Source organism: Pistacia vera, unplaced genomic scaffold (genome assembly GCF_008641045.1).
Source record: "Pistacia vera cultivar Batoury unplaced genomic scaffold, PisVer_v2 Contig1059, whole genome shotgun sequence".
Taxonomy (NCBI): Eukaryota; Viridiplantae; Streptophyta; class Magnoliopsida; order Sapindales; family Anacardiaceae; genus Pistacia; species Pistacia vera.
Window position 1 is genome coordinate 18,167 of NW_022195092.1, and position 15,931 is coordinate 34,097.

Below are 15,931 nucleotides of genomic sequence, written 5' to 3' on the forward strand. Positions count from 1 at the left end.
TTGACCATAGAAGCATAATCATATGGCCTTAATGTATACAGTGGATGCCAGCACAGGACGACTGGATGGATTACTAGTGACTGAATTATGTAATTACAATGATCTAGTTTCCAATATTTAGTTGCTTTTAGATGCAATAATTAAAGTGACTCCATTTCATCTGTCACTATCCTGTTTTCTGATCTACCATTATTTTTTCTGAATAGTCGGTAATGGACATAAATGTCCCAAACCATTTATAATATGATTTATGTCGGTGCATAAAATACCTCTTACTAAAATACTCTTCAAGGATTTTCATGAGCGGTAATACTACACATAAATTATTTTCATACAATATTTTTTATATAACATTATGTGGTAAGATATGATTGATTAATTTAAAGTTAAAATTAAACTTTTACCCAATCATATCTTGCCACATAATGTTGTATGAGAAATATTGTATGGAAATGATGTATGTGTAGTATTATTCAACTCAAATTTGGCGGATTAATTGTTAGGGGTAAAACTATTTTTACGGTTTTATCTCTCTTCAGTCGTATATAAGCTATTTTCTATAATGTTGAATTGTTTGTACAAATTAACTTACTTGAATTTTCTGCAATATTATGGCATATAAGGTGCGTTTGGTTCAGGGAATGTTGGATTACTGAAAAGTTAGATTACTTTGAAGATTATTGAGAATTTTTAGTAAAATGTGTTTGGTTAGTTAGAATAAATTAGTAGGTATGTTTGGCTATGATGAATAAATTGGTGAGTATATTATTTAAATTACTGAATTGTCTTCTAATTAAATATTATTATTATATTATTATTTAATAGTTTTTTAACCCCCTGCATTTAAAAACTTAGCAAAAACAACCCCATAATAAAAGTTTGGAAAATCAACAACCCAGCCATTGTCAACTGCCGGCAGTCGGCAACCTAATGGCGCATGGAAGGCAGGAAATGGTCTCCGTGCGCCGTATGGCCATTTCCGGCCAGAGATCTGGCTGTTGACGGCTAGATCTAATTTGTTTGTCAACAGCCAGATCCGTCGATCTGGTCGTTAACGGCTATAGACGTGGCTGTTAGTGACCATCAATATGGCCGTCAACAGCCAGATTTGTCACATTTGGCCATTTCTGATGGCAGTGGCGATTGGCCACGGTGGTGGTTGCCGGTGGCAGGCGACAGCAAGTGGGTGGGGGTGGTGGCTTGGGTGGGCTACAATTTGTTTTGAATTCAAGGGTAATTTTGTCCAAAAAGTTAATTAATTGGGGTAAAATAATAAAAGAAACATTCATGTAAATAAATTTAAAAAGAAGAGCATTATTGTCCTAAAATTTTATTAATAAGGGATCGAATTGTAACCAAAAAAAAAAAAAAAAAGATTAACCTAGTAATCTTACAATACTTAAGAAATTGGAGGTAATAAGATTACCTCCAATATTACCAAAAATAATTACTATTGGTATTTGAAGATTACCGGAATTTTATATTACTTGACAACCAAATATGATAATTAAGTAATATAAGATGACATAACTTCAATAATCCTATATTACTCCCAATCAAACGCCCCTATAGTATAATCGATAATTAGATTTTTGTTTTCTCTATTACTGAAATGATGGATTCATCAAAATTGTCCAAATTTTTAATCATTTTGGCCAAATTGATTTTGCAAATAGAAAACTTTTCTTGGGACATGAGAATCAAACTTTTTAAAGATGTTAAGAGAAAGACAAAATAACCTGCGTCTTGGTTGACTTGGTTGCGTCTACAACTAAAACAACAAAACAATAAATAAGAGATCCAAAACATATTTTAAGCAAGTAGAGTGGGACTAAAGAGGTGGTAAGTTCGTGCCTTTAAAGGACAGTTGGATTATTGAGATAATTAATTAAAATAAACCGCTAGTTTATCGATCCATCTAAATTGTCAACTCTATATATTGAGATAATGAATGGAAGAAAATAATTACTAATTAATATCACTTTTAAAAATGTTATCTTTCTAGCTACATCTCTCTTTTCTTTCCTTAACACACTGGGATGAGCGTACAAGTAATGTAGTTTATTAATTAAGTAATTAATGATAGTAAGAATGATTAGGTAAAGCTTAACACTTTCATAATTGAAAACAAGTTTTAAAGAATCCAAAGTGAGAGGGCCCAAATTCAACTAAATTTTTTGAAATATTTTACTTCAATCACTATAATTAATTATCCCATTGATTAAAAAACGTATGTGTCATTAACAAAGAAACTGCAAATCAATGTAGCCAATTTACTGTCATATTGAAAATATTTGTAATTCCTCAATCCTAAATTAGAGTTTTTTTTTTTTTTTTTTTTTTCTCCTGTGAAAATGCTAAGAATTAAACTTATTCACTTCGTTTAGAAAAGTATTATAAACACCATTATAGTTATCAAAAACCCTATAAAAAAATATCCTACAACGCATTACAAAATTGTTAAAAAAATCTGATAAGAGGTTTTTATTAATACTTTCAAAAGAAGTTGATGAGTTCAATCCTGAGTAATTTGACAAGAGGAAAAATAAAATAAATCCTTAGGGTTTGTTTGGGAGTTATTTTTTTTCACTGATTTTGGGGGGTTTTTAATTAGACTGATTTTGAGGTGTTTAAAAACCATCAATTGCCAGATTTTTAATGGGTTGGTTTTTACTGGTTTAAAAACCCCCTAAAACCAGTGTAGTGTATTTTTAAGGGGTTTATAAAACACCCCAAATCGGGGTGTTTTGGCTAGTTTGAAAATTTTATCCCAAAAAACCCCTTTCCACTAAAATTTTATTTCTTGTTGTGCACAGGTCAAGGGCATTCGTGATAATCTTTGGTGCTTAACAGCAGAACCCTGCATAATTTCAGGCTTGACATGGCAGCAGAACTTACTTTTCGTACACTAATAAATTGCTTCCATAACTGATCATCTCAAGAATCAAAGACTATAAAATTCATTTCTAGACATTAATGTATTTGCATCACTTCAACTAATCTTCTCCTTGAATTTGATTTTGCAAGTTAAGAAGATGAAGTTTAATGGATGTTGAAATCGCCCATTAGCAGGATGATACTGTACATAGCCGTTACCCGTTATGGTTTTTATGTCATGTATGGTTGTTACAATTTAGAGCCAGTATTAATACTTGTTCTGACCAAAATCTTGCTATTTGACATTACACAGGTAAGTTATTACTTGTAAAAGACGCAAATCATTCTTGCAATTGCGTATTTGAGGGGCGGTCTTACTGACATTGACAGTATGCTCTTCTGCCGTCCACGGTTGTAGATTTGCTCATGCCAAGAGATTCTCAAGAACACAACTACCTTCAAGCTTTCCGCCGCAAGCACATGGTTTTTTTAGCTTAACAATCCTAGAAGCAAGAAGGCGTTTAACCTTGACAAATAAAATAAAGCAAAAGATAGACAAATAATGTCCTCTTGTTTGATTGGAGAGAAAGAAAATAAAAACAAATAATGTAAACATTATCTGTATTTATCAAAGTTAATTCAGCAAAAGAGAGTGTTTTAACTTTGTTTGGTTGTGTTTGTGTGAAGAAAGTGAAAGATAGACAACATTGTAATTTACTAATTTATACTTCTCTTCATTTAAATGTTTAAGTTGGGATATATTTTATGGGTATATATATAAATTTATCATTTAAAATAACTGTCAGAATGTTGGAAAATAAACTCCCAAGCACAGGTTGGGTGTTTTAAAAACTGCTACTAAAAACTGCTACGATGGTTTACCCGCATAACCGCTACCATAAAACTCCCAAGCAGACCCTTGAGAGTTTTTTTTTTCACTGGTTGTGGGGGGTTTTTAATTACACTGGTTTTGAGGTGTTTAAAAACCATTACTTGCCAGATTTTTTATGGACTGGTTTAAAAACCCCCCAAAACTAGTGTAGTGTATTTTTGAGGGGTTTATAAAACACCCCAAATCGGGGTGTTTTGGTTGGTTTAAAAATTTTATCCCAAAAAACCCCTTTTCACTATTAATAATCCTTTGCTGCTAAAAAAAAAGTCACATAATAGAGGAGTCAATCAGCCTCTTCGTTTGATTCTTCCTTTTCCAGCTTCTTCAATTCTCTCAACAAGGTTTGTTTCTCTCTTTCTCTCTCATTTTTTGTTTGGGTTTACCATGCCATGCTTAAATGAGGGAATGATCCTTTGTTCTTCATAATTGATTTGCCCTAGATTTGCAATAGGTTATTCTATTAATCACATTTGAGATGAATTGCCGCTTGTTTGAAAGGTTATAATTCTTTTTAACTCATATGGCTAATATAAGTTGCCAATTAATCACAATTTTATTTAAAAATACTATACGAGTTGCAAATCCAAGTTGATGATGATGAACGTTTATGGAGAGAAACCCCCAAGCCTGCTACCATTTTCTATAATACAATATGCTTCCAGTTAAGACAAGAACAAAAAGTCAAAGCACCATTTACATTGAAACAATGATGTCCCTTTGAATAGACCCACAATTTCCAAAACCAACAGTTTTTAAGGTTGTATTTCAGTTGGTTTCACAATTAATTATTGATATTTTACATCTTTTGTTATGAGCATATATGTAAATTTATCATTTTAAAAAACTGTCAAAACTGCTGGAAAATAAACTCTCAAGCATAGGTTGGGTGTTTTAAAAACCACTGTTAAAAACCGCTCAAAATCGCTACGGTGGTTTACCCTCATTACCGCTACCATAAAACTCTCAAGCAGATAGGAATTAGTGTTTGTATTGTTAAGAAATATGGGTTATTTTGTTTTATTGTTTATTAAGGGTAGATTTGTCTTTTCATTATTTCCTTTGTTTAGCCTATATATATCTCTTTGTATTTAGGTTAAATCATACTTTTTTGTATTCAATTGAATTGTGCAATATCAATGAAACCCTAGCCTCCTCTTTTTATTATTTTCTTTGGATTGTTTAACATGGTATCAGAGCAAAGTTTCATGGGACGAGGCTTAATCTTAAACACAGCTTGCGCGGATCCAACTGGTATTTCGTTGGAGAGGGTATTCGTTCAGTTTCTGCAATCTGATAGTTCGTTGGTATTCATTCAATTTTGGCAATCTGGTATTTCGTTTTCCTTTCTTTTGCATTTGGTTTCTTTGTTTTTTTTTAATTATGGCTACTGAAAGAGACGATTCGGTCAGTCTTAAGTGTGAGGTTAGATGACAAGAATATTCGTATTGGAGTTATGTGATGAGAAATTTTCTAAGGGTAAAAAGATGTGGGAATGTTAGTGGAAATTCTGTGAAACCTAAGAATACTGAAGAGGGGTATGATGCTTGATAGATGCCTGGGAAGCAAACAATGCAAAAATATTACTTGGATTAATAATTCTGTTGGGCATTTCATAAGGTACACAGTTAGCGAAGTATGAGACAGCAAAAGAGGTTTGGGATCATTACAAGGTTATTTACTCAGTCAAATTTTGCAAAGCAGTATCAATTGGAGAATGACATACGAGCTCTTCAGCAGAAGAATATGAGTGTTCATGAGTTTTATTCTGCTATGACAGATCTTTGGGATCAATGGCTCTTACAGAATCTGCAGAATTAAAAGCATGTGGTGCCTATATTGCTCATAGGGGAGAGCAGCAACGGTTGGTACAGTTTTTAACGGCACTTCGTAGTGATTTTGAAGGACTTAGAGGTTCAATTTTGCATGTTCTCCAATGCCTTCTGTTGATCAGTTGTCAGTGAGTTATTGGCTGAAGAAATACGGCTTAAGGTCTTTGAAAAGGGAATTCTTTCTGCTTCGACTTCTAATCCTTCTGTGTTAGCAGTACCTTCGAAGCCAGTCTTAATAATCAGAATAAACCTTACACAAGGGTTGCCTTCGACGAGTGCAGTTTCTTATGTAGCAAAAAGGTCATTGGAAGGCTCAGTGTCCTAAGTTAAGACAGCAGAATCAATCGCAGCAGCAATCTAAGCTGGAAGCCTGGCAATCAGTCACAATCGAATGCTCATAGACCACCTCAGGGTTACAAACCACCACAGTCTATACTGCAGCAGTAGTTTCATCAGGTCCTTCACCGATCCTAGTACTCTGGCTGAGCAATTTCAGAAGTTTCTCTCCTTACAGCCACAAGCTATGTCTGCTTCTTCTTCCGTAGTCAGTTACCTCATAGTTCTTCAGGTATGTACATTCTGTATGGGTTTTGGATTCTGGTGTCTTAATCATATGTCTCCAGATTCTTCATCTTTTGCTTCTGTGTTCCCTTCGTCTTCTATTCCGTCATGACTGCTGATGGCACTCCTATGCCTTTAGCAGGTGTTGGTTCTGTTGTCACACCTCACTTGTCTCTCTCTAATGTTTATCATATTCCAAAACTTACATTAAATCTTGCTTCTGTTGGTCAGTTATGTGATTCTGGTAATTTAGTCACCTTTTCCTCTTCTTCTTGGTATGTGCAGGATCTACAGTCTTAGAAGCTGATTGGGACAGGCCGTAGGAAGGGGGGACTATATATTTTGTGAGTTAAAAGTGCCAGTTGTGCTGCTGCTACTAGTGCTGATGCTGCGTACTAGTGTGATTTGTCTTCTTTTGTTTGAGTCCTTCTTCTTCTAGTTTTATTTATGGCATTCTGTTTAGGTCATGTTCGTCTTCTCGTTGAGATTTTTGGCATCCACAGGGGCTTTAGGAAATTTGCAAACTTGTGATATTTCTGATTGTAGTGGATGTAAACTGGCAAAATTTTCAGTTTACCTTTTAATCGAAGTTTCTGTTTCTTCTTCTCCATTTGATTTGATTCATTCTGATGTATGGGGACCTTCTCCTGTGCCACAAAAGGAGGGTCTCGATATTATGTTTTTTTATGATGTCATACTCGTTGTTGTTGGGTTTATTTATGAAAACATCGTTCGAATTTTTTGAGATATATACAGCCTTTCGAGCTCTGTCAAAACTCACATTTGCTTATCAAATGTTTTAGGTGTGATTTGGGTGGGGAATACACTTCTAATAAATTTTGTGAGTTGCTTGCATTAGATGGAACTGTTCACCAAACCTGTGTACAGATACTCCTGAACAAAATGGTGTGGCTGAAAGAAACATAGGCACATTGTTGAAACTGCTCGTTCTCTCTTATTGTCTTCCTTGTTCCTAGTGTGTTTTGGGGTGAAGCTGTTCTATGCTGTAGGTTGATTAATACAATTCCATCTTCTCATATTCAGGTTTTTCTCCTTTCGAAAAGTTGTATGGGTATGCCCCTGATTATTCTCCCTTAAAGTTTTGGTTGTACTTGTTTTGTTCTTCGTCCTCATGTAGAACGCAGCAAGTTGTCCTCTCGATCTGTTATTGTGTCTTTCTTGGGTATGGTGAAGGTAAAAAGGGGTATCGTTGTTTTGATCCAATAACTCAGAAACTTTATGTGTCTCGTCATGTGTGTTTTCTTGAGCATATACCTTTCTTTTCTATTCCATCCATACTCATACCTTGACAGATCTGATCTAATTGTTAGATCCTTTTTCTGAGGATTCGATAGTTTGTCATTTCAGGTGTCCTAGTACTGATCATTCTGCAGGTACTGACACTTTACTTCCAGCACACCTGAAGCTCCCTTTCTCCTATGGTCACTCAAGCTTCGTCTGAGATGTGGATCCACCTTACGTCAATCCAACGCATTCGTAAGTCACAAAGTTACCAGATTTTGCTTATTCTTGTATTCTTCATCTTTTGCTTTTTTTAGCTTCTATTCATTGTCTCTCTGAGCCCTCTTCTATAAAGAGGCAATCTTGATCCTCTTTGGCAGCAAGAGCTATGGATGAGGAACTTTCTGCTTTGCATAAGACAGGTACTTGGGATTTGGTTCCTCTACCTCTGGTAAGACTGTTGTTGGTTGTCGTTGGGTGTATAAGATCAGACTAATTCTGATGGATCTATTGAGCGATACAAAGCTAGGTTGGGTGCAAAAGGGTACTCTCAACAGTATGGTATGGATTATGAGGAGACATTTGCTCTGTTGCAAAAATGACTACTATTCGTACTCTTATTGCAGTAGCTTCGGTTCGTCAGTGGCATATCTATCAACTTGATGTTAAAAATGCATTCTTGAATGGAGATCTTCAAGAAGAGTTTATATGGCGCCCCCTCCTGGTGTTTCACATGATTCTGGGTATGTTTGCAAGCGAAGAAAGCGTTATATGGTCTTAAACAAGCACCTCGTGCTTGGTTTGAGAAATTTCTATTGTGATCTCTTCCCTTGGATTTGCTTTAGTAGTCATGATTCTGCTTTTTGTTAAGTGCACTGATGCAGGTCGTATCATTCTGTCTTTAATGTTGATGACATGATTATTACTGGGGATGATATTGATGGTATTTCAGTTTTGAAGACAAAGTTAGCCACACAGTTTGAAATGAAGGATTTGGGTTCTCTACGATATTTCTTGGGTATTGAGTAGCCTAATCACCTAGAGGTTATCTTCTCTCTCAGTCGAATATGTTGCAGATATTCTTGAACGGGCTAGACTTACTGATAATAAGACCGCGATACTCCGATTGAGGTTAATGCAAAATATTCTTTCTGATGGTTTACCTTTGTCAGATCCTATTATACCGTACTGTTGTTGGGAGTAGTTTGGTATATCTCACTATTACTGTCCAGATATTGCATATGGTTCATGTTGTTAGCCAGTTTGTTGCTCTCCTAAAAGTTCATGGGCAGCTGTTCTTCGTATTTTGCGGTATCTTCGGGTACAGTCTTTCAGAGTCTTTATTCCATCCACCTCTTCCTTGGAGCTGCGTGCATACTCTGATGGGATCATGGCAGTGGATCCCACAGATCGCAAGTCTGTTAATGGTTTCTGTATCTTTTTGGGTGATTCTCTTATTTCTTGGAAGAGCAAGAAACAATCCATTGTTTCTCAATCTTCAACCGAAGCAGAATATCGTGCTATGGCATCTACTACCAAAGAGATTGTTTGGTTACGTTGGTTACTACAGATATGGGCGTTTCTTTTTCTCATCCCACTCCTAGTATTGGGACAACCAGAGTTCTATTCAGATTGCTCACAACTCGGTTTTTGAACGAACTAAGCACATTGAGAGATTGTACCTTACTCGTCATCATCTCAAGCATGGCACCATTACCTTGCCCTTTGTTTCTTCTTCTTTGCAGATTGCAGATTTCTTTACCAAGTCGCATTCTATTTCCCGTTTTCGTTTCTAGTTGGCAAACTCTCGATGCTTGTAGCCGCCGCATCGTGAGTTTGAGGGGAATGTTAAGAAAATGGGTTATTTTGTTTTATGTTTATTAAGGGTAGATTTGTCTTTTCATTATTTCCTTGTTTAGCCTATATTATCTCTTTGTATTTAGGTTAAATCATACTTTTTGTATTCAATTGAATTGTGCAATATCAATGAAACCCTAGCCTCCTCTTTTTATTATTTTCTTTGGATTGTTTAACATGTATGACTTGCTAAGATTCTGTCAAATATCCAAGTAAGTAATTTTGTTTTTGTCTCTTTCTAGCTAACCAAACATTCATTTTTTTAACAAGCTTTGTGACCGTTATTAAATCCTTTTAGGAAGATAATAACCTTAAAAATGAAGTTTAAAATTGAATCATTTGGCATGAGATGAGTTTGTAAGGTATGGTGTCTACTTCAACACAGACATATAAAAGTTGAGGAATGAATGGATAAATGGTTTTAGTAAGTTAGATAAAACATCATATCATTCACAAGTAGCATCCACACTGGAGCCCGCCATGACTCTACTTCCACATAACCTTCTTCCAGACAATCATAATTATAAACGCTTAACAGATGCACTCTTTAATACCCAAAAATAAATAAATACATAAAAATAGAAAAGGGTAATCTGTTGCTAAAGAATGTTATTTTATACACTTCTGCTGAGATTGTTTATTGAATACACAAACTTTTTAAAAATCATAAACAACCCCTTATAATTATTAAAAGCTTCCTTTAAATTATTAAGACCCCCCTTGTGTTAGTAGGTTTTTAATAATTATAAGAAGGTATTTGATGATTTTCGAAAAGTTTGAGTGAACTTTTTTTTTTAATTATATAGGACACTTTTGAGTTCATTTCTCCCCCACAAAAAAAATATAATTATTTGATATTTGAGTTGTTTATTATATATGTTTGAGTTTTTGCAAATAATTCTGATCTGAATTTTAGAAATCATAAAGAATATTAAAGAATCATAAATTCATATACGTAAAAGATATATTTTGTCATTACAAAAAAGAATATATAAAAAATGTTACTTCTTTTATTTTATTTTCAGATAGTGTTTTTAGATAAGTAAAATTTCATATTTTGAAAATATAAAAATTCAAAATTTTTTTTTTTTTTTAAATCAATATACAAAATAATACCAATTCGGATTTCATCGAATTGATCATACATATCGAATAAAAACTTGGTGAAATACCAAAAAAAAAAAATCCATAGAAAAAATAAAACTGTTACTTTCTGTTGATGTTGAAAACAATTTAAAAAAGGAAATAAGAAATCAGTGTAGTTTGAAAATAGATATAAACAACTCATTGATATGTGAAAGGAGATAATTAACACTTTGAGTTTTACTTAATTACTAGTTAATAGCTAATGGTGTCAGTCAGTGTGTTTTAGATTTGGATTATTGACTAACATACAAGTATTAGGTGGTGATTAAGATAGATTAAACACTAATACAAACATTTAATTTTTTTTAATGCATCTGTTAGAAACTATGTCTGCAATATTATATTCTATGCCTACCCAGCAATTTCGTTTTTTCATACCAGTAAAATATTAAAAGAAATTGGTCAAGTTCAGCATATGAAAGACGTTTTTCAGGAAAGATATAAACCAAAATGGAAATGCAGAGGCATAGCGATTAATACGGGTTATATGTCAAGAAGCATCATGAGATTGTTTTATTTACCATAGATTGCTTAATATAAAACATATAAATTGTTGTTAAATATTTTAACCATTATTAATTTATTTTTCTAAATATCAATATTTTAACCAATTTTTTTTTAAAAATATATATTTAATTAGTTTACTCTTTGAAAAAACGACGGAAAAGAAAGGTCTACTGATTTGCCTGTGGAAATGAACATGGTGATTTATTGGTGTTAACGATGAAATACAGCTCAAAAGATGGCACATATGGTTCTTCGGCATCCTCCATGGGCTTTGTGCACGTCCTCTACTTGTGTATAAAATTCCATGTGCCAACTTTGTCATCACCACACCAAATTCTTAGTTGGTATGCGTATTTTATATTATATTAATTTCTCTCTCATTTTAGAAGTTTATCATATGTAAGTTTTGAACATCCAAAATCATCAAAGAAATTCTCCAGTGTCCAATAAACCTTCAGTAACTATGCTTTCCTCAAGTTTGTTATAATTATTTTTAATTACCAAACAATCTTTATTATCAAAATTAGTTGTCTTTAGTAAGAGAATCCTACTCTAAATTTCAAAATACCTTTAACAATAATTGTAGTTTATGCACTTAGAAAGGATAAAAGCAGCAGTGTGCCCTAATTTTAAAAAATTAACATTGGGACAACAGTTTAACAAACATATGTGGTAACTCTAATTTTAGTAAGTTTGTAAAGTGAATACTCACAAGGTGAAAACATTTTGTCATTCGGAAAAGTGTAAATAGTGCATTTACTTCCTGAATTCCAAATACTTTAATGATATACAATATTAACTTGAGTTTTGAAGGGTGTACGTCAACAAACACTTTTGTTGGCCCCTTGTTAACACCCTTTGCCTAAGTTGCAAGTATCAAAAATCCATTTTCAAGCCAACGCTCATCTTCTCACTCAATCCAAGCTCACGGTTTAAGCAACTTCATTCTAACTCGATCATAATTGGTCGAGGTCCGTTTAAAAACCAATAAAAAACTTGTATTTTTGGTTTTTTTTTTTTTTTATATCATCAATGTAGGATGACATAAATATAAACAATAAGAAAATAGTAATTTTAATATTATAAATCTAATTTTTTTTATTATGAATTTGATTTTCTATTTTTATATATAAAATGGGGTTTTATTAACCATAGTATTGAATTACTAATATTATTGGTTGAATTGATATTTTTGGAAAAATAAAATAAAATAGAGTATATAACAATTTCCAAGATTGATAATATCACTTATATGATAATTAACAATTTCCTATAGAGATAATTACTTAAAAAACCTTTTTTCACAAGGTTTTTAAGGTTCAATGGACTTGTTACGATATTTCAGGTAGTGAACCGTCTCATCTAAACACTTCACCAGACCATTCAATCGGTAGGAGCGACAGGCGATGTGTGCAAAGGGCAGAGATGTAGCCAACGCGAGTTACTGACTCGTACTTAATAGGAATTCCTCGTTGAAGATCAACAATTGCAATGATCTATCCTTATCATGATGAAATTTCAAAGATTACTCAGACTCGTCGACCAAGGCTATAGACTCGTTGAATACATCAATATAGCATGCGTGCGGCTCAAAACATTTAAAGGCATCACAAACCTGTTGTTGCCTCAAACTTCCTATAAGACATATACTTATGACAATGAAATATTGAAAGACACATGTACTATGACCCATTTCCAAATTCCAAACAAAGGGGGCTCTCTCATTCTTATAGTTGCGTTTTCCGTAAATTTAAAGAAGTTGAAGGATTGTTGTTACAAAATAGAAAAAGCAAGGGCCCTACCTAGGGGTGCATACGAGCCGAGCCGAGCCGAGTAATGGCTGGCTCAAGCTCGGCTCGTTGAGACAGGGTGTGAGCTCAAGCTTGGCTCGGTTAATTAATTGTATGGCTCGAACTCGGATCGGCTCGGCTTCAAACTTGACGAGCCGAATGCGACCAAGCTTGTTTGCAAACTTTTCTCTGTAACAGTGTTCGCTGATGTTTCAAAAGCAACTGAAGTTGCAGTTAAAGCATTTCAATAGGTTGGAGATTTATTTTCACAACGTGTTGTAAGGGAAATTAAGATTAGTTTTAGTTTTCACAGCATTAAAATTTATTCTCTTGAAGGGTTCCAATTCCGTCAGACCACAGGCTGTGAAATAGAACAATTGAGACCTGTTATAACAATTCAGCTGAAGTTGCAATTAAAGCATTTCCCATTACATGCTCTCTCACATGTACAGCAATTTAAGGAACATAATTGGAGATTGTAGAATTTATCTAAATGTTGAAATGCAATAACATTGAATTATTATGAAATTAGTCAACATAATTGAACAACAACTCACATTTCACATAAGTGTTTTACTCCATAGTTACCAGAGATGCAAATGAATATCAATGTAAGATGCATGACACCTGAACAAAACTTAATAAACCCATTTCAGATTTAGTAAGCTAATACATGACTCTAACAACCTAATACAAGATAAAATAGTACATTCCTAGCTACCCAATTCAACTACTCATCATCAGAACATTAATAGAAGCAACAACCAAAGCAAAGCCATATGACTAGACTAACACATTACTGCCTAACCCAGCAACCACAAAGTATGTTCAATCTAGTTCAACAGATATATCCACCAATTAATCATCATGTCCAACAATGCACCAGAAAAACTTATGTGATTAAACAATCAAGCCCCAACAGCTTAACCAAGTACACACATTCTCAAACTGAAGCTAAACCCAGAATCCCATTTCACTTACCAACTCAAACACACAAAACCCAATTACAAAACCATCTCAAAACCCACAAAACTCAACACTAACCATAAAAAAAATACAAAACCCTGCCATTTTCAACAATCAAACACACTCCACATTAAAAAACGACCAAAGCATGAACAACGGTCGCTGATGTTTCAAAAGCAAATGAAGTTGCAGATTGACATTTCCATGTGGTATGAGGGAGTGTTTCCCACAGCTGGCCTTCACCTGTTTGCCAAGAGTGAACACATGCTGTTATATATAGCATCAAAACACATCTAAAAATTGTTACCAAAAAGCAACGAGCATCATCTTTCAGCAAACAGGTCCACAAAAGAAAAAAAAAAAAAGGAAATACCTATAGACTGAAAATGTATCGAAGCAATAAAAAATTGCTAGCTGAGATAAAAACAAACCTCAGTTGGTTGCCTACTTGAGCTCCAGTTGACGTTGATCTGATTACATGGAGAAAAAGAGAAACAAATCATATAACAACTGAATCAAGCTAGCATCAACAAATAGACCCACAACCAAATATATTGCAGTTCCATTTGGCTACCAAATAGAAAAAAAAAAAAAAAAAAAAAAAAAAACAAAAGCAAAAATGAGAACCATTTGGCAGTAGCAAACTAAGCAATTCATAACCATTAACTTTTCATAATTATGTGCATAAGGCACTCACCATTAATTCATTTCCATGCTATTTATAACCATTAACTTTCTTTCCCTATTTAAACCCTCCACTTAAACCATCTCTTCACTCACCAGACTCCAACTCATTTCCAAGAAACAACAATCAACAATCACTTTAATGGTTTAACTCATTTCTCATAAAAAGTTCAACATTTACTATCACTAACCTGTCAAGATTCCACCAAACCTTCATAAGATCGGAAGCTGAAACTGCTCATTTGTCTTCTCTTTCTAAACAACAAAAAGGAAAACAAATTGTTTTAGTTTCAATAATGTTAATAAATGAACAAATTAATGCATAATTTTAATAAAATGGACTATAGAAGTATGAAACTTACTTTATAACTTTTCTTAACTTCATAGAGATTGCGACACCAATCACCACCATAGAGTTGCACTTGCACGGTATCGGGAGACAACGATGATCGATTAGTGTCAATAACTCGACTCCCCACACTGAAAGTTGCCTTCGAAGCTACCGTGGTGATTGGAATGGCAAGTATTTCAAGAGCCATTGTAGATAGAATGCGATAGTTCGTTTGATTTACCTTCCACCACTGTAATGCATCAAATGAGGTATCATTCTCGTCCCATAACAAACATTTCTCGTATAGATAACGATCTAACTCAGATTTCTCATGTTGCACCGTTTGAGTTGTCCTGACAAACTGACAGAACCGTGAACTAGTACGTTTAGGGCGTTGTACATTGTCTCGCTGAACTTTACTGATTTTTACAGGTGGTTCACTATTGGAAGATTGAGTTTCCGTTGCATATTCCTCATAAATCTCATACAAGGCAGCTTGCACTTCATCAATTTTGTCTTGTGCTTCTTCATCAGGATACATTTGTGGGTAGGCAAATTGCAGCAGCCTCATTTTCATCCTCGAATCCAATACAGCTGCAATTGCCATTACGAAATTGCATTCCCCCCAATACTTGTCAAACTTTATGATAATCCGAGGATTATGCTAGTTTATTTAAGCTTTTAGATCAGATTTTAGATACTTCTTAGTCTATTTTTGCCTGAATTGCTACTTAATTCATTACATTTCATGTTTCAGGTTAAAATGGAAATTTTGAGTGAATAAAGGCAGATTTGGAGTTTTTGGACTCAGAAGCAAGCGGAGGGCAATTCTGAAAATTCAGAATTCTTCAGGAAGCATCGCCACGACGAAGGTTGTTCTTCGCTGCGGCAAAATGGGCCAGACACGCACCAAATTTAGCTCCTTTGTGGCAGCGGGGAGATTCCTTCTTCGCCGCGGCGAAGTCTGCATACTCCACTTTTTGTAAAACACACAGTTTCATTTTTAGGCTAAGTTGTAAGATTTTGGGTGAGGTATAAAAGAAATACTTAGTCTTTTTGTTTAGGGCGTTCGTGGAGAGATAGAGAGCGTTTTACATTTTTCTTAGATTCATTTTGAGCGAATTTAGATCTAAAGAGAGTGAAGATTCGGGATTAAACCAGTGGATTCGTCATTTGGGGAGATTTCTTGTCTTTTCTCTTATTTTCATTATGTTGAACTTTGATATTTTCGTTTATTTCATTTGTCTTG